Raw genomic sequence first — 26,228 nt, 5'->3', positions numbered from 1 at the left:
CTGGCCTCAACTAGAGCCAGGGCTTTCTCGGCTGCGGCTCCAATCTGGTGGAACGCTCTGTCACAAGAGACTAGGGCCCTGCGGGACTTGACATCTTTCCGCAAGGCCTGCAAGACAGAGTTGTTCCACCAGGCCTTTGGTCAGGGCCCAGCCTGACTCCTCCCTCCTCTGGCAACCTGCACAGAATTTTGCTTAACGGTTGCCATTAATTTGATTTTAATTAATTTTTATAATGAAATGTTTTAGAATGTTGGATTATTTGATTGTTGTTAGCCGCCCTGAGCCCGGCTTCGGCTGGGGAGGGCGGGATATAAATAAAATTTATTATTATTATTATTATTATTATTATTATTATCCTGCCCCCATGGGTGGCTCACCCCACCCCTGGCTGCAGGACGCATGTGTCGCACAGGGCACCTGAGCGGCTAGCTACGTCGCTGTTTCCCCATGCCTTACTCTCTAGGCCTCCAAGTCTTTCTCAATGAAAACACAAACTTGTCGTGCCACTATTGCACTGAAAACATTTTCCCAATCCTGGAGTCTTAAGGCTAGTTTCCGTGTTCACACAGATTCAAAAGTCTCAAAACACTGTCCTTGGATGCCTTTGCAGCAGACATCAAAGGCTCAGAGCTGCAACTTTGGCTCAGGCAGAAAGGCCTGAAATGCTCCAGGCTCCAGGAACTTTGCCCAGGAGAGAAATCACTGTTATATCATGCCATTTTTGTGGCAGATGGTGGTAGGATCAACAAACAAGAGCAACAGAATTAGAAAATATTTAGCAGCTAAGTCCTTGATGCAGTTGTTTCTATATTTGCATCCCTGAAAAGCAAGCTCCTTTGGTACAGGTTTAAAAATGGAATTAAGTCAACAATCTTAGGTTGCAGTCCTATGCTCACCTTTTCCCAGGTCCTATTCAGCTCATTGGTGCCTATATAGGATTGCAGTCCACATATCGGGGAGTAGACACCATTGACTATAGTGGGGTTTACTTTTGTGTACACATGTATAGGATCGAACTGTTAGCCTCTGTGCTCCATATCTTCGGTATGGACATTGACCTATTTGCTTTTTTCTGTCACAATTCTATGCATGACTATGCAAGTTGCACTGTGTTCAATGGTACTTACTCCCAGGAGAGCACACGTAGAACTGCAGAATATTAGCTGGTTATGTAGCAAAAGGAAGAACAAAGAAACAGTGGGGTCACTCAGAGGAGAAGATGGTGAAATGCAAACAGGGGACACAGAAAGGGCTGAACTCCTCAATGCCTTCTTTGCCTCAGTCTTCTCCGATAAAGAAAACAATGCCCAACCTGAAGAATTTGGAGCAAATGATTTAGCAGAGGAAACACAGCCCAGAATAACTAAGGAGATAGTACAAGAATACTTGGCTAGTTTAGATGTATTCAAGTCTCCAGGGTCAGATGAACTGCATCCAAGAGTATTAAAAGAACTGGCAGATGTGATCTCAGAACCACTGGCAGTCATCTTTGAGAATTCCTGGAGAACAGGCGAAGTCCCGGCAGACTGGAGGAGGGCAAATGTTGTCCCTATTTTCAAAAAGGGGAAAAGAGAGGACCCAAATAATTACCGCCCAGTCAGTCTGACATCAATACCAGGGAAGATTCTGGAGCAGATCATTAAGCAAACAGTCTGTGAGCACCTAGAAAGGAATGCTGTGATCACCAATAGTCAGCGTGGATTTCTGAAAAATAAGTCATGTCAGACTCACCTGATCTCATTTTTTGACAGAATTACAAGCCTGGTAGATGAAGGGAACGCAGTGGATGTAGCCTACCTTGATTTCAGCAAGGCATTTGACAAGGTGCCCCATGATATTCTTGTAAAGAAGCTGGTAAAATGCGGTCTTGACTATGCTACCACTCAGTGGATTTGTAACTGGCTGACTGACCGAACCCAAAGGGTGCTCATCAATGGTTCCTCTTCATCCTGGAGAAGAGTGACTAGTGGGGTGCCACAGGGTTCTGTCTTGGGCCCGGTCTTATTCAACATCTTTATCAACGACTTGGATGATGGACTCAAGGGCATCCTGATCAAATTTGCAGATGACACCAAACTGGGAGGGGTGGCTAACACCCCAGAGGACAGGATCACACTTCAAAACGACCTTGACAGATTAGAGAACTGGGCAAAAACAAACAAGATGAATTTTAACAGGGAGAAATGTAAAGTATTGCACTTGGGCAAAAAAAAATGAGAGGCACAAATACAAGATGGGGGACACCTGGCTTGAGAGCAGTACATGTGAAAAGGATCTAGGAGTCTTGGTTGACCACAAACTTGACATGAGCCAACAGTGTGACGCGGCAGCTAAAAAAGCCAATGCAATTCTGGGCTGCATCAATAGGAGTATAGCATCTAGATCAAGGGAAGTAATAGTGCCACTGTATTCTGCTCTGGTCAGACCTCACCTGGAGTACTGTGTCCAGTTCTGGGCACCACAGTTCAAGAAGGACACTGACAAACTGGAACGTGTCCAGAGGAGGGCAACCAAAATGGTCAAAGGCCTGGAAACGATGCCTTATGAGGAACGGCTAAGGGAGCTGGGCATGTTTAGCCTGGAGAAGAGGAGGTTAAGGGGTGATATGATAGCCATGTTCAAATATATAAAAGGATGTCACATAGAGGAGGGAGAAAGGTTGTTTTCTGCTGCTCCAGAGAAGCGGACACGGAGCAATGGATCCAAACTACAAGAAAGAAGATTCCACCTAAACATTAGGAAGAACTTCCTGACAGTAAGAGCTGTTCGACAGTGGAATTTGCTGCCAAGGAGTGTGGTGGAGTCTCCTTCTTTGGAGGTCTTTAAGCAGAGGCTTGACAACCATATGTCAGGAGTGCTCTTATGGTGTTTCCTGCTTAGCAGGCGGTTGGACTCGATGGCCCTTGTGGTCTCTTCCAACTCTATGATTCTATGATTCTATGTAAATACAGTCAAAACTTGGTTCTCAAACTGCTCCATTGCTGAATGCTTCAGCTCCTGAATGTCGAAAATGGTCCGTTTTTTTAATGTTCCTCAGAAGACGAACGTCCAGTGCAGCTTCTGATAAGTGCAAGAGCCAATCGGAAGCTACACCTTGAAACTCGAACGTTTCAAAGTCGAACGTCCTTCCAGAATAGATTATGTTCAAGTTCCGAGGTTTGACTGCATTTTGATGCTCCTCTGAGCAATCTGGCCACTGTATTCTTTTCTAGTTTTAGCCTCCAGACCAGATACAAGGGCAGCCCTGCATGAAGCATGTTACAACAATCAAGTCTTGAGGTTACCAAAGCATGGGCTGCTGTGGTCAGGCTGCTGTGGTCCACGAACAGTTGCAGCTGGTGCTACTGAAAATCACTCCTGACCACAGGAGTGTCACTTGGGCCTCTAGTGACATATATGGAGTACCCCTAGACTTGCCAAACCACACTTGTGAAACAACTCCCTTTTCCATTAAATAGTTCACATGGGCTGCCTGCACACACACTGGTTGGTTGCTTGCTTGCCTGCCTGCCTGCCTGCCTGCCTGCCTGCCTGCCATTCTGTCATCATGCTGGAGTTGGTGTGTCCTGCTGGTGGTCATGTGAACTGCAGCATGACAACAGCCTTACAATTTTATGTATATAGGAAGATTCTCTCTCTCTCTCTCTCTCTGACATACATACACATTTGAGATGAAATTGAAACGAAGAGATTCTTTCACAGCCATAAACCACTGTATTTAGAGTTAGACAAATATGTCAATATCAGTTTCTCTCATTGCTTCATTTTTCCAATCTTAAATTCAGTTCTCCACATTTCTACATCACTTTGTAAATTTTTTTTTTAAAAATCCTTAAAGTCCTCATGAAAATTCATCTATGTTTTTTGTGTGCCTTTCTCTTACTATACATATTTTATCTGCATTTTTGCCTAATATACATTTTTTTCAAAGCCATTTCCCCTGCTAAAATACTTTTTCATATATTGTTTTCATTAATATATGCATTTGTATGCACCCTTTGCCAAGTTATGTGTGGGTGGGTGGGTAAAGGGCACATATAAATGTATATGTGCATTGCAAAATATGGATAAGTGTGACTATTCAAGAACAGCTGTGTTTCAGTCCACATGTTGTTTCAAAAAATGTTGATTTGGTACATCTGTCTGGTGAACTGCATTGAATTTCTCCTCCATCCTTAGTTGTACTTATCCTGATATCACTAAGGGAAGTGTGAACACACCCATTGTCTCTGCCATTCTTCTTCCTGTCTGCATGATTTCCACTTTCAGCACATGATGGCTATCTTCAGATGCTCCCTGGATGGTTTCCAGCTTCTCAGCCATTTTACTATATCTCACTGACCTCACCATAGTCCCTCTCTTCAGTTCCTTACTAACTTCTAATTAACATGCTCTCAGTTTCCCCCGCACTTCAAATGGAAACTTCTTCCTTAGATAAGATACCTACTGGATGGTGTTGCACATCTTTCCTGGGTCTTAATGTGTTTTGCAGCAGTGACCTTTGAAGAAAAACCTTACCAGATAGACTTCCTTCTCATTTCCATTTGGAAGAGCTCAAGCAGCACCTTGATTTTCGGGAAATATCTTTTCGTTTATGTCATACCTCAAACCACAAACTGTTTCAATCAGGGTTTTGTATTATTAGCAGAGTTCGGAATAGGCAACAAATGCTTTTTAAGTCCTTGGCTTTTGCCTTTATCATCAGACATCTGAGATGGCTTAGAGTGGAGTCCCCCCCCCCCCCATCTCCACTCCCGCTTCTCCTTCTGTTTATCTCCAAGCTAAGCCTCAGGCTGCATAATTTAACAGTAACATTATCACCCCAGAGTTGATGCAAAAAAAAAAAAAAAAATTGTTTACAGGATAGGGTCAGCAAGAAGACGATGACAGTCTCTTTCTTCTGAAGACTTCATTCCCCATTCCTGAAGATGGTCTTTCCTCACCTCCCCAGTGGTAAACTGTGGGAAAAGCATTCAAAGTTCTCTTTGTGTATACCGGGGTGTTGTCAATATGCACATGTACCCACAGAGGCCTTCCCTACCTGTAGGGTTCTCTCCTGCTGATATTAAGTTTGAAAGAAGCCTTCTGTTGGAGCCAATAAACTAGGTGTGTGTGTGTGTGTGTGTGTGTGGTTTTGCAGATGTCCTCTGTTTGAAGACCTCAAGTGAGGGAGAGCTCATAGTGGTCCTTGGTAACTGATTCTGTTGTCAAACTGCTCTTACTGTCAGGAGCAAGTATTCAGCTAAATAAAACTCAATTATTAGTGCTAGCATGATAGCATTTCCCCCCACTCCTCTGCCCATGGGCGCACCACCCCCAAATCTGCTCCAGGGGGCTGAGGGGACCCCCAGAAGAGATTTAGAGATGAGTGCAGCGGAGGAGGAGAGGGGAGGATGTTCTACTGTGCAATGAGAAATCATTGCACTGTTGTTGAACATAATCCAATATATTTCTCCCAATATTCTATCAAAATCTATCCTCCTATAAATTAAGCCTATTCTAGTACTGCTTTCTGGAGAGGCAGAGAAGGAGGACTGCATCCAACTAAGTTATACCAAGAGAAGACCTGTTGAAATTTATGGGCTTGCTAATGATGCTCATTAATTTCAGTAGATCTCCTTTGAGCATGACTAACATAGGATACAACCCCAAGTCTTTGCCCCTTATTATGTGACAGCCCTTCAGGTATATCTTCCCCCACTCAGTCTACCTGCTAGAAATTCTGAATCCTCCTCAACAACATCACCACCTGAGCTTCAGAAATTGCCTGCATACTTTCTAGACCACATATTTTCAAACCTTTCAGACCCAGGACCCACTCTTCACCCAAACATGTGTTTGGGGACCCATTTCTTTATCCTTTACCATATACCGTATTTTTCGCTCTATAACAAACACCAGACCATAACACGCACATAGTTTTTAGAGGAGGAAAACAAGAAAAAAAATATTCTAAACAAAATAGTGGATATATGATTTTTGTGGTTCATGCTGTAGCCACAGACATGTGATCTGACAGTGAGTTTGGAGTAGCCCAATGCAAAAATCCTGAGGATCCATGTGGATCCATGCTTTGTAACCACGGAGGAGGGAAGGAAGGGGAACCATGGATCCTCTGCTCACGACTGCAGCAGATCCCCCCCGCCACCCACAGACATTCGCTCCATAACACGCACAGACATTTCCCCTTACTTTCTAGGAGGAAAAAAGTGAGTGTTATGGTGCAAAAAATACAGTATCTGCATGGTGGTAGTGCTTCTGTTGCAACCTGCTTAGGATCATAGCATGACCCAATAGTGGGTCCTGACTGACCAGCTGAAGGTAATGTTCTAGATCTAGACTATTGTTAAGGCTCCTTACTGTTAGGCAGGTTTCTGGTTAGCTGTTCAAGATAATAGGATAGTGCTTCACCAAGTGGAAGCTTGTAGGAACTTGTGGCCCTCCAGATATTGTTGGATGCAAATTCCCCTTAGGCACAGCCAGAATGGTCTCTGGTCAGGGGATCATGGGAGTTGTAGTCCCACCAACTTCTAGAAGGCTATCCCTGAGTTATGATGTGGCCTTTGGGGACCTCTTTGTGTTTGTTTTTATTTGAGAAGGTTCTCTTAATCAAAAGAAGAAAAATAATGAATATGCACATATAGCTATGGTGATAAAAGTCACCATAATAAATAAATTAAGTATATTCTTGCCAGAAAACTAACATCAGAAAAGGATAAGTGAAGGCCACAATAGCAAATGTAGCATTTCTGCCTGCACATTTTTTTTATAAGTTGTCTCTGTGTGTGAGTGTGTTCCAAAATTAAATAAATAGATGCGATTATTCATACAATTGAGAGACAGGGTTATAGTTACCTTTCCATGAGTTTTGATAGGACACAAAATTATTCAAAAGCAACGTGAGCTGGACTCTGTACACCTAAAAATGGAAACTGGGTTTGTTCCCAATATTTCAGTTAGGATCTGCCTGCCATAATACAATCCTTTATAAAACCTAAGAAGAAGAATAAAGGTGTAGATGATATGTGACATCTCACTAAGGCTGTAAGCGTATGTACATGTACTAGCAAGCAAGCCTTATTTAACCCAGTGAGGCTTACCTCTCAGCAATTACACATAGAAATACACTGAGAAAATTCCCAGGTACTTGTGTATAGAATTTCAGCTTAGTTTAATTTTTGTAGGGTGAATTATACATCTTTCCAAAAGGCTTGGACACAAGGTAATACCACTCCATATATAAATAAATGGCCCTTCAGATGACCTGTGTATTCAGCATTGGTCCTGATTTGCTTGCACAAAGCTTACATGGTGTTCAGACGATGTTTAGTCTTTACTGATTTGTTTACAGCGTGGTTACATGACAAAAACATTCCTCCTAATTTACTTTCAGAGTGTTTACAAGTCTTCCCATTATTCATGCAACCCACACTTTTCAGTGCATTTCACTAGCACTTTCCTAACCATAAAAAGTCATGCAAACACACAAACATATACACACACATATTAAAAGTAGATTTATTGTGCTAAGATGACAAAGCTTGTGAATCTACTTTAATTGCACAAACCTATATTTCTTGTATGCACTTGACTCCCTCCTGCAAAATAGTGAAAGTTTGGAGGCACCCTACAATCCATCCTTATAATCTACCCAAGTCCCATTGGTGCATGGGACCATTGGTACATTATCTTATAACAAGGTTCCTTTAGAGAGGTTCAAGGAAGCTCATGATTATAAGATCTTCCTTTGGACATTTCCCATGCCTTAGAAGGAGATACCCATTGTGCCTTAGAGAAAATGACTCCTCCAACTGAGGGAGGGGCCAGATGTGTGTATGTGTGCATGAAACAGCTGTTGACAGTTTTGGATAAGGCAGAGGGGCAGTGTGAGGAGGGGTGCTGACAGTTCCCAGCTGGAGAGAGCTGCCCAGTTGGTTCACTGCAGGCATGCTTGCCTACACCTAAACCCTGCTTGCATGTTTGGAAATAAAACTTAAAGTTACAGAGATACATTAAAGTCTGAGACAAACATATCAGAAAAGTTTTCCAGCAGAAGGGAAATGCTTCTGCCTCCACAGTCAGAAGTAATTATGCCTCTGGATTCCAGTTGCTGGAAACCACAGAAGGGAAGAATGCTCTTCTGCTTGGGTCCTGTTCTCAGTTTTTCAACAGGCATCTGTTTGGCCACTGTGAGAACAGGATGCTGAACTAGATGAGCCACTGGTCTGATCTAGCAGGGTTCTTGTGCTCTTAAGTGGCAAAGGAGGAAGAGGATTATGCATGGGCAGCAGCTATTAGAGATAGGGACGTGGGTGGCGCTATGGGTTAAACCACAGAGCCTAGGACTTGCCAATCAGAAGGTCGGCGGTTCGAATCCCTGCGACGGGGTGAGCTCCTGTTGCTCAGTCCCTGCTCCTGCCAACCTAGCAGTTCGAAAGCACGTCAAAGTGCAAGTAGATAAATAGGTACCGCTCCGGCGGGAAGGTAAATGGCATTTCTGTGTGCTGCTCTGGTTCACCAGAAGTGGCTTAGTCATGCTGGCCACATGACCCGGAAGCTGTATGCCGACTCCCTTGGCCAATAAAGTGAGATGAGTGCCGCAACCCCAGAGTCAGTCACGACTGGACCTAATGGTCAGGGGTCCCTTTACCTTTAAAGTTCTCCTGAGGAAGCTTGGAATGAGCTTTGGAGTGTCAAAGAAACCCACCTCAAGTGAGAGGCAAACTTTTAAAGTCCATTTTCCCTCTCTCCAGTTGGATTAAAACCCAAGCCCGTTCAGCTAAACTGGCATCCATAAATGGCATGCAAATCAGAAATGGTCATTGTTGTCAGAAATGGCCATTGTTGAGTATCTGATGAGTCCCAAGCCCCTGCAAAATGACTACTGTCAACTAGATTAAATTGTATTTTAATCAACTTGTTTTTATTATTGGTTGTTAGCCGCCCTGAGCCCGGTCTTGGCTGGGGAGGGCGGGGTAGAAATAAAAATATATTATTATTATTATTATTATTATTATTATTATTATTATTTATTGTTATTGGAATGAGAGAGAAATTTGATTCGGTTCACATATATAGATGAACACATCTAATTCACAGTTTCCCAAACCAAAACACAGCCATCCTTCAAGATTTCCAAATTTAGCAGTGCAGTTCTCCAGCCAGGCGACGTGTACAAAAAATCTGCATATAAATGCAAATATTAGCAGAAAAAGTATATTAAAATGTTTGTTTGTTTGTGTGTGTGTGCAGTATATATTAGGCAAAAATTAATTCCAAGGTGGATATATTTGGAGAACTTTGCACTAAAATGCTACTTGTGTTGTTTTTTAATGGCAGATTGCTGTGGAAATGCAGAGAACTGAATTTAAGAGTGGAAGAATGAGAAACTGAAAGAAACCATTATTGACAGATTCACTCATCCCAAGCCGCAGCCCACCTGATAATCTCTCAGCAATGCTGGATCCAGCAGTTGTCCTCAAGCTGCAAGCCTGCTTCTTAGAACAGATCATGAGCCCATCTCAAATCTTGAAGTCAGTGGGATTTAGGAATGCTTAACCTTGGCTGGATCACGCTATTGTTCCTTAGAACTGTCAGTCAACAGAATACTCTTCTTAACAAAGAGCAAAGAGATCCGAGGAATACATCCTCTCTCCTCTCCACTTTCCTTTCAGCTGCCAAACTCCTATATACATGAATGTTTTTCCCCACATTACTTTCAGCCTTATTAAATGTGTCATGTTGTTATGGCCTCCGGTCCTTTTTTTAAAAACGGAAAACAAATAAACAGCAAGAATTTGTCAATCTCCGTCCTAAGCGAGAGTGGCAGCAAACTTAATCTGGTGCTAATTAGGCTTGTGGAAAACTAAATCAAGCATCAGAAACCACAGATTATTTTAAGCTTCCTCCAGCATAAACAGAAAGGGCCGAGGATCGGTAACATTTTATTTTTGTTGACAGTTTCCCACTTTCCCCCCATTTCATTCCCTGCATCTGATAGGCTGGCCCTTGATTGCCTCTAGCTCTGTCTTCTTTTGGCCTCTGCACAGCAGTTTGTTAATCCTTCCTATTTATGTGTATTTAAGCAGGATTACAAACTTCAAATACACTGTAAAAGGAACCTGTATACAAGCCTTCAAAAGCACTTAAATAGGCTGCTGATAGATAGAACAGCCTCTCAAGGAAATGCCCAACCTTCTGGAAAAAAACAATCCCGGGTGTTTATTTGCAAGCCATTTGCAATTACTACGCAGCGAGGGACAAAAGGACTGGAAAATGTAAGATGACGGAGGGTTTAGCATCACATTTCAACTTGTACAGGACAAGGCAGGGATCAGTGTGCTTTCAAGTCAACGGAAATGTCATTGGGTAGATGCAATTTGTTGGCTTATTGGCAGGCTAATACAAAAAATGGGGAGGGGGACATTAGAAGGTGCCTTACACTGAGACTGATCATTGGTCCATTGAGCACAGTATGATCTGCAATGACTGGCAGTGCCTATCCAGGCTTTCCCATTAGGGACTTTCCCAGGCCTACCTGGGGTTGAACCTGAGATTTTCTGCATGTAAAACACAAGCACTACTACTATTACAACCCTTCCCCAATCAGTAGGGACACAGGAAGCCACTTTATACCTAATCAGACCATTGGTCCATCTAACACACGCTGCATTTCCCCGATGATTCCCTGTTAATTTTTGTGTTATATTTGAGCTTCCGCGTGTTGTAAAAGCCACTTCTAGAAGACAGATGGAATATAGCACATGTTTAGAGATAATTTCTGTGCTGATTCCAGAAAAAAAAAATCCAACTGCAGCCTCCTTAACCCTGAAAATTATGGGAGTAAAGTGAGGAAATTTAGGGTGGCATACTGGCATACAGTTCTTTCCTGCTGTTTCCATGGATAAAAGAGTGGGGGAGTGACAGCTTTGTCCAAAGATGTCGCACCATGCCCACTGGTGCAAATGAAATTTAGCATAGCATACTGGTATAAAGGTAATGAAGTCATAGTTACATAATACAGCATGTCTGCAGAAACATTAGAAAATGGGACAGAGGAACTAGGATTATAATCTGGAAAACTAAAGCAACATTCCCCACGTCTGAATGCACCCTCAGTACTGAGTACAGATGCTGATGAACTACAGCTCCCATCATCCCTCACCACTGGCGTTTCTGCCTAGAGCTGATGGGAGCTGGAATCCAACAGCATCTGGTGAGGCACAAGGTTTCCTATCCATGTTCTGCTTACAAAGAGCTCTGGATATGGGATATAGGATAGGGATAGGAATTCTTTTAAAGATGGACAAAGACACGAAAAGGAACCATAGGCACCAACAAGCATCTGATTGATGATACTTCAGAAGCACTGGTCAAGGCACTTTGCAAGCCCTGTGCATGGTGTTTTGGAAGCATTGTATCATCATTGTTGAGTGTTCGGAAAGCACTGCACAATAGCACAACAGCAGAGACTTCAAAGGAGCTCCCCTTGACCAATTGACAGGGAGACTCTTTGAAGATGTGTCCCCCAGCAACAATAAACTGAAAGCACATCTTCAAAGGCAGTTGCTCTAACCCACGATCAGCTGATTGGCAGTTACAGCAACCCCAAAACTTTGATAGGTGTCCAACACCTGACATCATTATGATGTCAGGTGTGTCAGGAGCTCATCCTACTCTCAGGTAGGACCTTGGTAGAGACACATGCCCGACTGGCATGTTCTCTCCCTCCTGGTCAATCTTTCGGGAGCTTCAAAAGCTTTCTTCTGCCCAAACATCACAGCGACCGATGCCAACAGATACCGGCACACTTAGGGATCTGCAGAGTCCATGCAGTTCGCGTAACAGATCTCAGCAACTCAGCATTTTGGCTAATATACTTTATTTACATATAAACACACACGGAGCACTGCAACATGGCTCCCCCTGTCTCTAGCATCAGACAGCAAAGAGAGAGAGCAAAGGACAATAGTCCCACTTCACAGAACACAGTAACACAAACATCCTGTCTCTGTCACTTCCCACTCTGTGGAGTCAAAACATACACCATCATGTGAAAGACAACAATCCCATGACTGTAATCATGGAGCAGGAATTCTAACAAGGAGATTTGAAGATGGGGAGACCCGTTCATGGTGGTATCTGTTCTATTGCCAATAGGTTACACTGGGTCATCCAAAGTTCCTGGGTTAGGGGATAGGGAGAAAAAGTTATCTCTATTCCCTTTCTGTACATCACACATAATTTGTCATCTTCCCCACCCCACTCACAAACTAAAAAGTCTCAAATGTTTTTGCTCTATCCTCCTATGCTAGATGCCCCACCCCACTTGATCATCTTGGTCACCCTATTCTGTTCCAAAACCTGCCTGTTGACCAAGCTCTTCTTAGCACACCTCACATGTCCCTTGATCTTCTGACCATACAGGAGCTGAGTAGGACATATATTATGTGAGGAACTACGAAAAGCAAGTTTCCTATTTGCCAAGTTTCCTATTTAATGATTTGATTTGGGTTTGTTCACACCATTACACTGAACTGAGTAAGAAGGTGTCTCTCCACATGTACAAGCATTTATGTGAGTGTGATTTTTTTTATTTGTGTAGCTCAGCCATTGCATAAGTAGACTGTACCTTCATTGAATGTTATACATGAATAACTGAATGAATGTACAGCTTATCCATTTCTGCATAGCTTGAACACTCATTGAATGTAACATGTCAACAGCTCTGTTAGTTAAAAGCCAGGTGAAACTCTCAAGGTTAGCGCTCCTTATAGTGATCTTTAATAATGCAACTTAAAGAATACCATAGAAAAACAATTGCCTCCAATCCAGTACAGTGCCATGCCACATTAATAAGTAACTCAATATTGCATGAGAGGGCAATGAAAAGGCAAACAGAGGGAATGATATTTCAATGTGATAATTGTTTCCTAGCCGTAATATTTCTCTCCGCACTAAGTAAATAAAGCTGCCATGGCTTCCTGGGGTTGTCAGTGCTCCAGTCCCCAGCTCTCAGGAGCCATCAAACAAGGATGTCTCAAATATTATTTTTTTGGGTGGGAGATAAGGGCTGATCAGTGCACCCCAGTAACAGTGTTTCTTGTGGGGGTGGGCTTCTGGATGTGCATATGGGGTTGTCCTGTTTTAAAGTGGCTTGGACGCGGGTGGCACTGTGGGTTAAACCACAGAGCCTAGGACTTGCCAATCAGAAGGTCGGCAGTTCGAATCCCCATGACGGGGTGAGCTCCCGTTGCTCGGTCCCAGCTCCTGCCAACCTGGCAGTTTGAAAGCACGTCAAAAGTTCAAATAGATAAATAGGTACCACTCTGGCGGGAAGGTAAACGGTGTTTCCGTGTGCTGCTCTGGTTCGCCAGAAGCGGCTTAGTCATGCTGGCCACAGGACCCGGAAGCTGTACTCCGGCTCCCTCGGCCAATAAAGCGAGATGAGCACCGCAACCCCAGAGTCGGTCACGACTGGACCTAAAGGGTCCAGTCAGGGGTCCCTTTACCTTTACCTCAGTTCACTTAGAGCAATTGGGTTCATTGAAGTAAATGGGGAAGGCATTCAGAGCATGGGCAGACTTTTGTTGGGGGGGGCAGAACCGATGTGATTGGTCAGTTAGTTAAGTATTTCTATTGTTTTACTTGATGGGGGGAGCTGCCCCTCCACACACACCCCTTGGCTATGCCCATGACCCAGGGATGAACGAACTGCATCACAACATTTGGATAAGTTCAAATTTTCATAGATAGCTGCATTTTGGTTTGCAGCTATCTATCAGTGAGTGTGAATTAGGTAGGTTCTCATTCAAATGCAAATTGAATTGAATTTCTCTCTCACCCTTTGAACTATGAAGGGTGGTGGCACTGCCAACAGGGTTTCTCCTTGATGATCTTAATACCTGGGTAGGTTTATGTGTTGTATGAAGGAATTTCCCTGTTTGTCCTCGATCTCTCATACATTGATTTCATTGGATGAAATATTTCTTATAGCTACTTTATGCAGGCAATCTTCATACCTCAGCATACCTTCATTGACTTCAGCAACATGCATTTGAATAAGAAATTCAAAATTCTATATTCATATAGAAAAGCAAATCTTGGGTTCAGGGTTGCCAACTTGAATAAAATATTGGGGGGCAGATAAGTCCTGCCCCACATAATTGATCAAAAGATGTGGTGCACACACCCCATTTGAATGGCAATGCCCATCAACTCTGCAGGGACCCAGCTCCCTCAAATATTTTATTGGAGGGGCCAAAGGAACCTCAGCCCCCAGGAATTGGCTCCTATGCTTGGGCTACACAGACTTGAATTCATACGCCGAGTCTCAGCAGGGGAATTGATGAATGGAGTATAGTTGCACTTGTTCCAAACTGCCACAAGGTGGAGCATTCAAATACATTTGGGATGCAGACAATATTACTGTATAATGTTCTTTTCCCCCCAAGAAAAAGGAAGGTAGTTAGAAAAGGGTTGTGCGTTATAATGTGTGGTATACAATTCCTACCTTTTTAATTCCAGTAAACAGGTTCATTGTTTCCCCCCTAAAGCTTAAAAAAATCTGAAAATGTATTTGACCAAAATCCAATATTGGGGGGAAAGAAATATATGTGTGTATGTGTGTAACTGCTTTTAACCCTGTCTAGCTCTAGCTTTACTTAACAAAGCATATGAATGTATTGTTTTAGGGGGAGAAAATTAATTGACTTAAGTAAAGGTCTGTAATTGTGCATAAACCATAGATTCACTTGATAACAACAAAAGCAACAACAGCAGGTTCTTAAAGCCTGCAATGGCACTGAGAAACAATCCAAGCCTATTTATTTACTTCACTGATAAACACCTAAAATCACTGTATGGACAGCCACTTTTAGAATTTTTTTATTAACCCTCAAAGGGACTGTGGTATTAATGTCAGCTTGAGAAAAAATTCCCAACTCCACTGTTGGGCAAATAATTTTTATTAGGACAGACCAAAAGGTCACAAAATTGTGACAGGCTTTCAAATTCAGCAGAACTTTTCTGCAGGTGAGCTGTCACAGAGAGAAAGGGGAGCTGGGGCTCAGAGGCTTTCTGAGCAGCGAGAGGCAACTCAGGGGCACCCTTGCACTCACAGGTAGCACAGCAGTGAGCCTGCCTGTAATAATAAATGCTCTAATCAGAAAAGGAATTGAAAGGGTGGCTAGATCCAGCAGCCTGAGGATGCTTAGCATGGCAGCCTGGGGGCAGTGGGGTGTTAAATGGGACCTGTGAGACCTCACCAACCCTGCCCACAACTAGGGTTAACTAAGGACTAAGCAGAAAGAACTAGAGGGCTATATTTGGCTCCTGGGCTTGGGATTCCATCCTTGGTTATATTTTTTTAGTCCTAGCTTTCTGCTGCTTATTCGATCCTGCCTCTGGTTTGCTCCTCAGTCCCTGGCCACTGGCTTGCCCTACAGATTATGACTCCCAGTGCCTGCCTCATCTTAGGCACTGCTCATGGTCCATCCCTGACACCAGGGGACCTCTCAAAACTGATGCCAACCCTGCCTGGAGTAATTTTAAACCTTCATATAAGGTGCTCCAAAGTTCAGTTTCGGTATGTGATCATGCAATTGTGTTAAGGTACCTGGAACTCTGCCAGTAAAAAGAGAGAGAAAGTTAACTCTAAATAAGGTGCCTGCATCATCATCAGTGTTTCCTGAGTCTCCTTTGGTGCAATATTTTATAGCAACACTCCCTGAATTCAACACTGCAGTTACCATTGTACTGAAGATATAGCTCTCTGGTCCAGAAAGATACATAAACAAACAAAAAATGAGGAAAGGGGCATTTAAGTCGGCTCTGCTAGGAACCTTTTGCTCACATAGCCAATTTCACTATCTAAAAAGAAATTTTTGGAACATTCAGTCAGCACGGGGCGGGCGGGGGAGGTTGCTTTTTATATTTGCCTTCCTCATTGCTATCAAATGCTTTAAAAAATGCTCCATCTGATTATGAATTTAGTTGCCAGAAGACAGCCTCTGTGATGTAGTTGATACAGGAGTGGGGAAGATGAGAGGCAACACTGCACCAGAATGCAGTGGCAAGAAGTGGGGGGGGGGGGAGTTTCTGGCACTGGTGGGAGCAGTGGAGCAGGTGGGAAAACATCCTTTGTTTTTCCACTGCCTGAGGTAGGTGCTTCAACCCACTTTATTGGTGGGCCTGCCCCAGTTTCAATGAAGGCAAAGTGGAGTGTAGGATGGCAGAGAAAAGCTGAAAGAGTAAGGGAGAGAGAAGGACAGATAGTGACACCCTCCCCCCCCCCTGACTTCTGCCCTGCCCACTATCAGCATGGCCCTGACAGATAATTTGTGAAGAATGCAGTCCTTGACAGAAAAAAAATCCCTGTCCCTGAGGGGATATATTGCAATATTTTGTGGCAGCTTCCACTTGCCAGTGGCTATTAGCCATGAAGGCCGACCACAAAGGCAGTATGACACGTGGCAGTTACTGAAGACCAGAAATGTTGCTGCATGAGGTGAAGGACAAGATGGTACCCCCTCCTAATTCAACATTTCAGAGCCAACTGGGCTGGCAGTTGAATCTTATTTTGGTGGGACAGCATTGTCCTCCGCACCTGAGGCAGCAGGCCGGATTAGTGAGCCCTGGAGAGGCCATGTAGCAACACCTGGGGGTTCAGGAGGAATAACCATGACTACCACCTGAGGCAGTTGCCTAATGGTAGGGTCAGCAATCGAAGAGTGGCTGTTGAGAGCCAGTGTGGTGTAGTAGAGTATCAGACTAGGTCCTGGGTGACGAGGGTTCAAATCCCTACTCAGCTGTTAAGCTCACTTGGTAATCTCGGGCCCAGTCACTGTGTTTCAGCCTAACTGACCTCACAGGGTTGTTGTGGTTTAAATGAGGAGGGGGAAGAACCATTTATGTTTCCTTGAACTCCTTGGGGGAAATGATGGGACATAAATGCAACAAACAAACAAACAAAAACACTGCCTTCTTGCCCTACTTAAGGGATGTGTCCAATTGACCACTTTAGGAAAGAAAATACTGCCCTAGATTGGTCCCTAATATGATCCAGCAGGACTCTCTTCATTTGTCTCATGCTTAGGAAGCTGCTTATTCATGTGCCCCTTGCACTCTTTTCAGCAGACTTTGTGAGGGTGAAACAGCCGGTGAAGTGTGCCCTTTGTATTTGACATAATTTTCAGGAAGGAGACAGAAGGCCAGAGGCTTTGCAGGTGTACCTGTGATTTTTTTCCTTTCTATTTTTGACATAACAGCCTTATTTTGGGTTTAGCACAAAGCAACAAAATTTACCCTTCAATGTACAAAAGGTTCTAACTTGTAACAGTGCAGAGATAACATCCAAATATAAGCCATTTGTGTGGGTTTCACGTGGCCTGTTTAAGAATTAACTGGAGCAGGTGTAAGTAGCACCTGCACTTTGGAACACACCCACACCCAAAATCAGAATGGTATCAACATTTTGTTCTTTCAAGTGCCATATATATATATATAGTCAGACTTTTTAGGGGTAGCATTTTTGGATATTTTTCATGCTGATTTTGCAGAGGGATTTAATGTATTCTTGTTGTTGTAACAGCATTTAGTTTTTTATTTCTTTTTTGTACAATAGTACAATATTTTCAAACTGGGTGGTTTATAAATACAGTAAGTAAATAAATGAATCATCTAAGAAAGTTTCAGAGTGGCATGGTGATCTGCAATAGGGCGGTCCTATAATGAAATGGGTACGTTCAATTTTGTAAATTTACAAAAGATTGTAAAATAACAACAAGGCTGTCCTAATTAAAATAAAAATTGGCTGCAATTCTTTTCTGTTCTCTTACATTTTTAAAAATTGGGACCACACAAAGCAATAAAACAACAAAGTGATAACAAAATACATCAAAACACTAATATATTGCATATTCAGAATATCACTGGGATATACAATTTATTCCTGTATTGTGGGGGGCTGGACTAGGTGTCCCTTCCAACTCTACAATTCTATTATTCTAAGACACAGAGGATTATGCTAGCAAATGCAGAGGCCATAAATCAGTTTGGGGATTTTTACTCTGGGTGCCAGCTTTGACAGTCAGGTGAGGCAACCTATTTCTCAGTCATATTGTGTCATTATGATATCACAGGGTTGACAGCTGGGTTGTCCTCCGCACCCTGTTAAAATCCCTTGCGTGGGATCCCCAAACTCGGAAACCACAGTGCAAGGGGCTTTGTCAGCCTAATTTCAGGGGTTGAAAGGAGCAGCGGGAAATGGCTCACAAAGCCCTTTGCAAGCCTCAAAAACTGGAGGTTGAAATGAGCAGCACACTGTGGTTTCAAAGAGCAGTCTAAGAAGGAGAAGCAGTTTATATTGATTCTAAACTGCTTTCCACTCCTTGAGCAAGGCATGCTCCTATGGCCCAATGGGAGCACACCTTTTGCCAGCAAAGGAGCAATCAGCAGCCCACTCTGAGTGGCTGGTTGTTCTTTTGAAGCCCTGCCCTTACCTGCTGCACATCTGACATCCAGTCATTGCATATCCTGTAACTTCCTGCCAAAATCCATAACTGGTTTATTTATGTCCTGCTTTTGTTTTGCCGTAGCCCCCCTGGACAGGCAGCAATAATGTGTTAACAATAGGGAAACATTGCAGAACCAAGAAAAAACAGAATAAATTCACCACCCGTGCACTAATATTATGTCAACCATATGTTGCAGAATTCTCCTGCAATAAAACAGCGGTCTTTTCTGGATTAGAAAGGTCCTTGGATGGCAATTTGTGTTACTTCACTTACTGCAAAATTGCTGAGTGGGGCCTTGGACATTTGCCCCAAAGCCTTGTTCTGACAGCACCACTGAATGCTTTGCAGCAGAGCTGGGGACCTGTGGGCACTCCAGATGTTGCTGAGCTCCAGCTCCAGTCTTCCTTGGCTATCAGTCATGCTGGGTGAGGCTGATGGGAGATGAAGACCAACAAGTAGCCAGTCATTTTAACCATCGTTTTGTACTGCTTTTCATTGTGTTTTATCATTGTACACTGTCCTGATTCATCATATGGTAGCATACAGGGTGGCCCCTAGGTAGGTATACTGCTTTAGAATCCACTTTCTTTGTTCTTGACTCATGTTCACTGTCATCAGTCACAGTATCAGTAAAGAAAAATAATCCTTTTATCTGACTCCACTGTTCTTTCCAACTACCAACCTGAAATTTAACTGCCACTTTGTTGTGTGCCACTAATGTGTACCCATATAACCTGTTGTGATGAATTTCATTTATTCAACTGTATACCTACTTTGGGGCCACCCTTTATAATGCCTTTATAAACAAACAAACAAACATATGATAGACCACAAGTTCTCAATATCTGCTTCATAGTTTTGTTCTCCTGCCAAACTTGTAAACCACCATTTCCCTTTTTTTACAAATGGAGACTAGGGAACAGCATTATCTTTGGGGAAACCCCAGTGAATTCACATCTTCCATATCTGAATCCAGTTGTCTGTCCACACTGTCTCTCCCATAGGGATGAGGGAGAAACTCAATTTAGTTTGCATTTAAAGATGAATCTATACCTAATCTTCACTTTCCAAAACAATACATGAAACAAGAAAACAGACTGTTCACAATTCACACCTTCCTTCCTTCCTTCCTTCCTTCCTTTCTTTCTTTCTTTCTTTCTTTCTTTCTTTCTTTCTTTTTAGCAATTCAGTACTCCATTATGCACATTTTGGGGGAGGGTGAGCATAAAAATGAATGTACCCATGAAAACAATATACACAAATGGATTATATGAAGTTACACAGCTTTCCAAAATGTGTATATTAGACAAAGTGCATACAAGCATATGCATATTATGAAAAATTTGCATTAAAATGATGCTGAATTTAACAAGGACTAATTTTCCCCCACTAAGCAACCACTGACTCTTGTAGACATATTTTTCCTCCTTTGTGGAGGGAAATCAACCAATGACTAGTTTGCAGGGAAAAAATTTTGCTTGTGCCATTTCAGCTGCTTCCCTCATCAACAGGCACCCTCGTCATCAAGGTACTTTCCCTGGTGTGGACAACAAGGAGTGAGATAGAGCAAAAAGTTGCCTATGGCAGGACAGCAACCTTATTCCTCTGCCTCACTACATTCCAGGCAGTTTTTAGCCCTAACTAAAACAAACCGACCAAGGAGTTGTCCTTTTACTCCGGGTGAAAGGTGAGACACTGCACTGCTAGAGCCACCAAGCAAGAGGCCATTGGGAAATCAAGAGAAGCCCAAGGATAAAGAAGGTGGGGTGGGGTGGGGTGGAGGTGTTTGACAGGTAAATCTCTGCTCAGCCGCACGAGGGCCAGGAGATTGGACAGGGCCGTCCGCAATTGCTCTCCAGCATAGCTATTCCTCGGGGCCAACAATGCACAGGACCAACAGATTGATGAGAGAAGAAGGAGCAAGCTGGTTCTTCTTGCCCACTTGTGGCAGAAACAAAAGGGTTGCTGGAAAATGGAGCCCCTGAGGGTGGCATCAGTGCCAAAGGCAATTGAGAGGGAGAAAGAAAGGTCTCCAGTGACACCCCTGAAAGCCAAGGTAAAACATGTGGTGTTTTGGGTTTCTTTTGCTTGGTTCAGCCGAAATCCAGTTTCTTGCAGTATTTCTTCATTTCCTTATGAATTTAGTAGAAGTATTGGTTGGCTTTCCCCACACCCCATATATATGTTTTTAAATTGCAACAATAGTAGGGGTTTTTTTGGCAATTGAGAGAGGGATTCTGTATTGGATTTCTTTGGGAAGTATTTTCCTAGACACTTGATTCTTTGGCCAAATTGGTCTCTGGTGCAATAACACCACTGGGCTCATGACAGGTGGAAGAAGCTGTTGTGCAGTAAACCCAGCTATCTATTCCAGAATTGCCTACTTCAACTGTCATCTATCTTTCACAGCCCTGGCACCTCAGATTTTTTAGCTAGAGGTTCTAGGGTTGGAACCTGAGGTTGGAACCTGAGACCATTATTTTTAATGTCTTGTGTGAAGGATGAAATAGTATCACAAACACACACATGCTCCATATACAGAAGCTGACTGGTGGCAGAGCATCTGCCTTGCATGCAGAAGGTCCCAGGTTCGGTCCCCGGCATCTCCAGGTTGGGCTGGGAGAGACCCTTGCAAATCTTGCTAATGTAAATTATTGCAAAGCAACGTCTCCCATTATAATGCATTTTTGCATGCTGTTTTCACTAATGTATGCACTTTGATGCAGACTTTATAAATGCATTGTTTTACGTGTTACTTGTGGTACTCTACTGAAAAATTTGAGGTAGTATGCATTTAGAAATATGGTTGTGTTCTGGTTTGTCAGGAAGAGTGGATTTGGTAGGTTCGACTTTAAATGCAGACTGAATCCAATTTCCCACCCATCCCTATGCAAGGATGACCTGGCCTGAGACATGCATATGGGAGGAGAGCATAGGCACTACCATTGAGTTAGTTATCCCAGAACCAAATGCCCAACACCCCTTCACTGCAGTTCATTAGGCCCAGGGAAGATCTACAGGTTCAGTGGCAGAGCATCTGATTCGTAACCAGGAGGTCCCAGGTTCCATCCCCTGTATCTCCCGGTAAGACTAGGAATGTCACCTGTCTGAAACAGCAGAAAGCTTCTTGCCAGTGGGCAGTGTGTGGCTTATGAGAGGAACTTTGCCTTTGAAATGGCCCTTAGCTCACAGTCATTTGGCTTATTTCTATAGGGCAGGATTTGTCATGGAAACTTTAAAAGCTATTGATGGAATGTCTTGCGATTCAGTGCTTTTACAATTCTCCACAGTGTTTGGTTAGCAGAATACAGTAATTACATAGGTGTATATGTTGGGGGATTTGCCCCCCCTTTCCTTTTTACTATGTTGCACAATTGGTAATCTCAGTCAGACTCTTCTCCTTTTTCTTCAGCTACACAGTTCCCCAATTGCAAAAGAAGCAATATTTATCATTATATGATTTTCCTGTAAAGGTGAGGATTTTCCTCACTTCTCAAGTCACTTTTCAGTCTTGAAAACAAATTATTTTAATAATAATAATTCCACATCTGTATCAAAAAGATACAAGTGGGAAAAGAACAGGGTGGAGAACATTGATAAAAGAGCCTTCATTATCTGTACAGTGGTACCTCGGGTTAAGAACTTAATTCGTTCTGGATGTCTGTTCTTAACCTGAAACTGTTCTTAACCTGAAGCACCACTTTAGCTAATGGGGCCTCTTGAAGAAGAAGAAGAAGAGTTTGGATTTGATATCCCGCCTTTCACTCCCTTTAAGGAGTCTCAAAGCGGCTAACATTCTCCTTTCCCTTCCTCCCCCACAACAAACACTCTGTGAGGTGAGTGGGGCTGAGAGACTTCAAAGAAGTGTGACTGGCCCAAGGTCACCCAGCAGCTGCATGTGGAGGAGCGGAGACTCAAACCCGGTTCCCCAGATTACGAGACTACCGCTCTTAACCACTACACCACACTGGCTCTTGCTGCTGCGCCGCCGCTGCACGATTTCTGTTCTCATCCTGAAGCAAAGTTCTTAACCCGAGGTACTCTTTCTGGGTTAGCGGAGTCTGTAACCTGAAGCGTATGTAACCTGAAGCGTATGTAACCCAAGGTACCACTGTACTGTATTCCCTTCGCATGCATAAGAACTAATATATGCCTCACAACTAGCCATTATAATCAAAATATTGCTGTATTGGATGAGTTCTCCTGTTCCAGACACTCCATTCAATTCCTCCTCCCAGTTTTTCTCCTCTCTCCCCACCCCACTTAAAAAATAAAAGAAGCCAATATTATGTGGCTACTCATCATGTTCAGTCCTTGTTGGACTGTTTCAGGGGTTTCCTTCCCTTTAGGCCCACCCCCAAACATATTTTTTGCACTTATGCAAACTTCAGGGCTTCCCCTAGTTGGCTGATTCCTCACTCTTATTGGGCTGCTTTTGACCGCATAGATGAAAACACTTAAACAGAGGGAGCATTGTTACTACTCTGGGGCTGAAACTGTCATAGGCCTAGCGAATGCATGGCTATGGCAAGAATTGAACTATGGCATGGGACTTCTGATCTCAAGTTCTTAGCAATAACCACCACATTGCGCCATTTCTGTTGGTTTCCTGTTGCAATATGGGAAAACACCCACAGCATCAGGGTGACCCAGGCTTACAGTCAAAGAGCCTAAGAGAAGTAATCTGGGCTCACAACAGAGGCAATTTCAGGTTCTGGACGGAATGCCCCTACACCCCTGTGTAGATCTTAAGAGCTTTCTGATGCTTGAGGTGCTAGGCCAAGCTTCACCAACCAGCCACAAGCTGCCTGGGGCTATTGGGAGTTGGAATCCAAAAGAGCTGAAAGTCACTAGGTTGGTGAAGATGGTGCTAAAATGAGAGCCAAGTGACATGTCCTTCTTTGTGCACTGGTTTGCTGCTTATGTTTGAAGTAGAGAGTAGCCTGGCAGAGTCAATTCCAGGATTAAGGGGGATTCTCGGTCTAGTGTTTTATGATCAGTGGCTTAGTGGTTGAGCAAATGCTTTGCAGATAGAAGGTCTCAAGTTCAACCCCCAGCATCTCCCATGTCTAAAACCCTGGAGAGCTTCCAGTAGTCAGTGGATACCAGGGATGCGGACCTTGTGCGCCTCCAAAACTTGTTACAGTTGAATTCCCACCAGCCCCAGGCAGAATGTCCAGTGGTCAGGGGTGATGTAGTCTGACAACATACAGAAGGCCACAAGTTTCCTATTCCTGGTGTAGATGATATGGAGCTAGATGGCCCAACAGTCTGAATATGTAAAGCAGTTTCCTGTGTACCTCCTGGTTGAAGAAAGGTGGTAGCTCAGTGGTAGAGAACATGGTAGAATGTCACAAGTTGAGTCCCTGGCATCTCCAGATGGAGCTGGTTAAGACTCCTCTGAAACCCTGGACAGACACTTCCAATCAGTGTAGACAGTACTGACCTGGATGGGCCAGGAGTCTGACTAACCTTAAGGCAGCTTCCTATGTGACCTGGTGTTGGGCAATTGGAGCAGTGATAATCCAAAGGGTGTTTGCAGCAGCTTGAAGTCACCATATCCTACAATCTCCTGCAGTAATTTCCTGTAGAATATGTAATGAGAGCATGAGGTGAGCCTCCCTGGGAAGGCCATTCCACAAGCAGGGAGCCACTACAGAAAAGGCCTGTTCTCATGCTGCCACCCTCTGGACCTCTCTTGGAGGAGAGGGCCTCAAAAGATGATCTAAAGGTCTGGGTAGATCATATGGGGAGAGGCGGTCCTTGAGGTATTGCAATTGGTGTTATATGCTCAAACCATCCTGCCCACAACCTGGCCACTGAATCCTGCACCAGCTGAAGTTTCTGAACAGTCTTCAGAGCCATGTTCTTACTTTTTGTGTCTACTGACATCAGGATTCTGACTTCAGTAGGGCCCAGAACTGGGTGAATATGTACATTTTGGCTTCTCTCAGCTTCTCCTGTTTTTTTTAAAAATCTTAAATTCAGTTATTCACATTTCCACATCAGTCTGTGAGATACACACACACACTTCATGAAAATTCATCAGCATTTAGTGCAAATGTATCCTAATATATACATCTTGGAAAGCAATTTTACCACTACAATGTATTTTGTATGTTTTTTCCATGAATCTGCCTTTTTATGTGCACATTACCTCAGCATTTTGGTACACGTGGTACACGACATTTTGTACACATCCACCCGATGCTGTGGAATACTCTGCCAATAGAGATTCAACAGGTGCCTCCTAAATCAGTCCTTAATCAATTCTGTTCAGCTAACCTTATACATCTTTCAGAAAAGCTTATAATTTTATGTGGTTTTATACTATATAGATATTATTGTTAACCACTTTGATATTTTTCATGATATAGCAGTGTGTGTGTGTGTGTGTGTGTGTGTGTGTGTGTATGAATGAAAATGAACAAAAGTGATTTGTTGGCTGGAGACCTGCATTGCAAAATCTGGAGACGTGCATTTCAAAGGATGGCTGCATTTTGGTTCTTGTATTGATTCAGGAAGTGTGGGTTAGCGAGATTCTCCATTAAAAGTGAACGGAACAGATTTTCTCCAACATCCCTAGTAGCACAAGGGCTGTGGAAGTTTCCAGGGCAGCGGAGAGGGGGAGTTCAACATTAGATCATCATACTCCATGTGGTGATATACATAACAATGTGTGCATGTGGTATGTCAAAAAAATCAGTGTCGGAGCCGGTCTGTGAAGCTGGTCATCACTTCTCTTGTGGTTCCTGCTGCCTCAACTGTCCCCTGCTTCCTGCAGAGGGCAGCAAACCACAAGAGCAGGGACTCAAGAAAGCAGCCTACCTGGGAACTTTCCTTAGTAATATAGATACCATGAGCTTCTTGTTTTAAGCACCAGGCACCAGGCTGGTACGATATGAGGGAGATGCCAGCGCGAGATGCCTTACGGTTCTTGCTAGGAACTTCTTTCCCTCTTCCTTGCTCCTCCTTTGGGCTCTCTCTGCAGGCAGGGCCATGCTAGTTCTGTGGAAAAATAAACTGTAATCCCCATATTTTGGGGGGGGGGGGGTACGTAAAGCCACAAATCCCCAGAATGGGGTGGCAGCAAGGTGGAGGGCTGCTTACCTGAATTTAGGAATACAGTGCAAGGGCTCTGGGGCAGTTGTGATCTTGGTATATCGTGATGTTTAGCTGGTAACATATCACAATGTTGTACACCAGGCACCATTTCATTAAGTCCATTTTCTGTTCCTATCACGATCTGTCATAAAATGGTGCTTTTGCATCCCTCAGTGAAGGCAGTGCCCGGGCTCTGGCAAGTCACTGCCAGGGCTCTGACCACATCCGGGAAGCCTCACCCTGCCCTTCCAAAGCCGGAAGCTAGAGAAGGAAAGACGGGCTCTAGGACCTGCCAGAGCCCTAGAGCTGGCACCTTGTTTTGCTGCAATGCGGGGATCCGGCACAGGGATCTGATCTGGAGTGGTACAAAATTACGAAGATTCATAATTGAGAAGTTCCATTTAGGCATGCCACTTTTTTGCTTAAAAGATTATTAAAATCTGTCCATTTTATCCCCCTTTGGGAAGGCAGTCTGAGGGATCTGGGGTGTTACCAGAATCCCGGCAGTGCTTTCCCAAATCTGGGAAAACCTCATTTGATCCCAGCTTTGGTATCTTTATTTAACTGCTCTACACACCTTCACTGGGACCCTTGCCCTACCTCCCCTTA

The 26,228-nt window shown here is 43.6% G+C and overlaps 1 long non-coding RNA gene across 2 annotated transcripts in view; it reads right to left on the bottom strand.

Annotated features, from left to right (window-relative positions):
* Positions 1–25,792, bottom strand: part of LOC308468865 — a 39,883-nt gene extending 14,091 nt beyond the window's left edge. The window contains exons 1-4 of one of the 2 annotated variants that reach the window (XR_013981903.1): positions 25,626–25,792; positions 25,344–25,523; positions 23,988–24,100; positions 18,789–18,946 (exon numbers count right to left, since the gene is read on the bottom strand). This is a non-coding gene — a long non-coding RNA (uncharacterized lncRNA). Of the gene's footprint in view, positions 1–17,572; positions 18,947–23,987; positions 24,101–25,343; positions 25,524–25,625 lie in introns of those variants that run through there. The other variant, XR_013981904.1, reaches the window with a different exon arrangement.
* Between the last annotated feature and the right edge of the window lie 436 nt (positions 25,793–26,228).

The sequence above is a fragment of the Podarcis pityusensis genome (genome assembly GCF_964106645.2).
Source record: "Podarcis pityusensis genome assembly, chromosome: Z".
Lineage (NCBI taxonomy): Eukaryota > Metazoa > Chordata > Lepidosauria > Squamata > Lacertidae > Podarcis > Podarcis pityusensis.
Note: the sequence above shows the minus strand (reverse complement) of the source record. Positions and strands in the feature narration are given on the sequence as shown.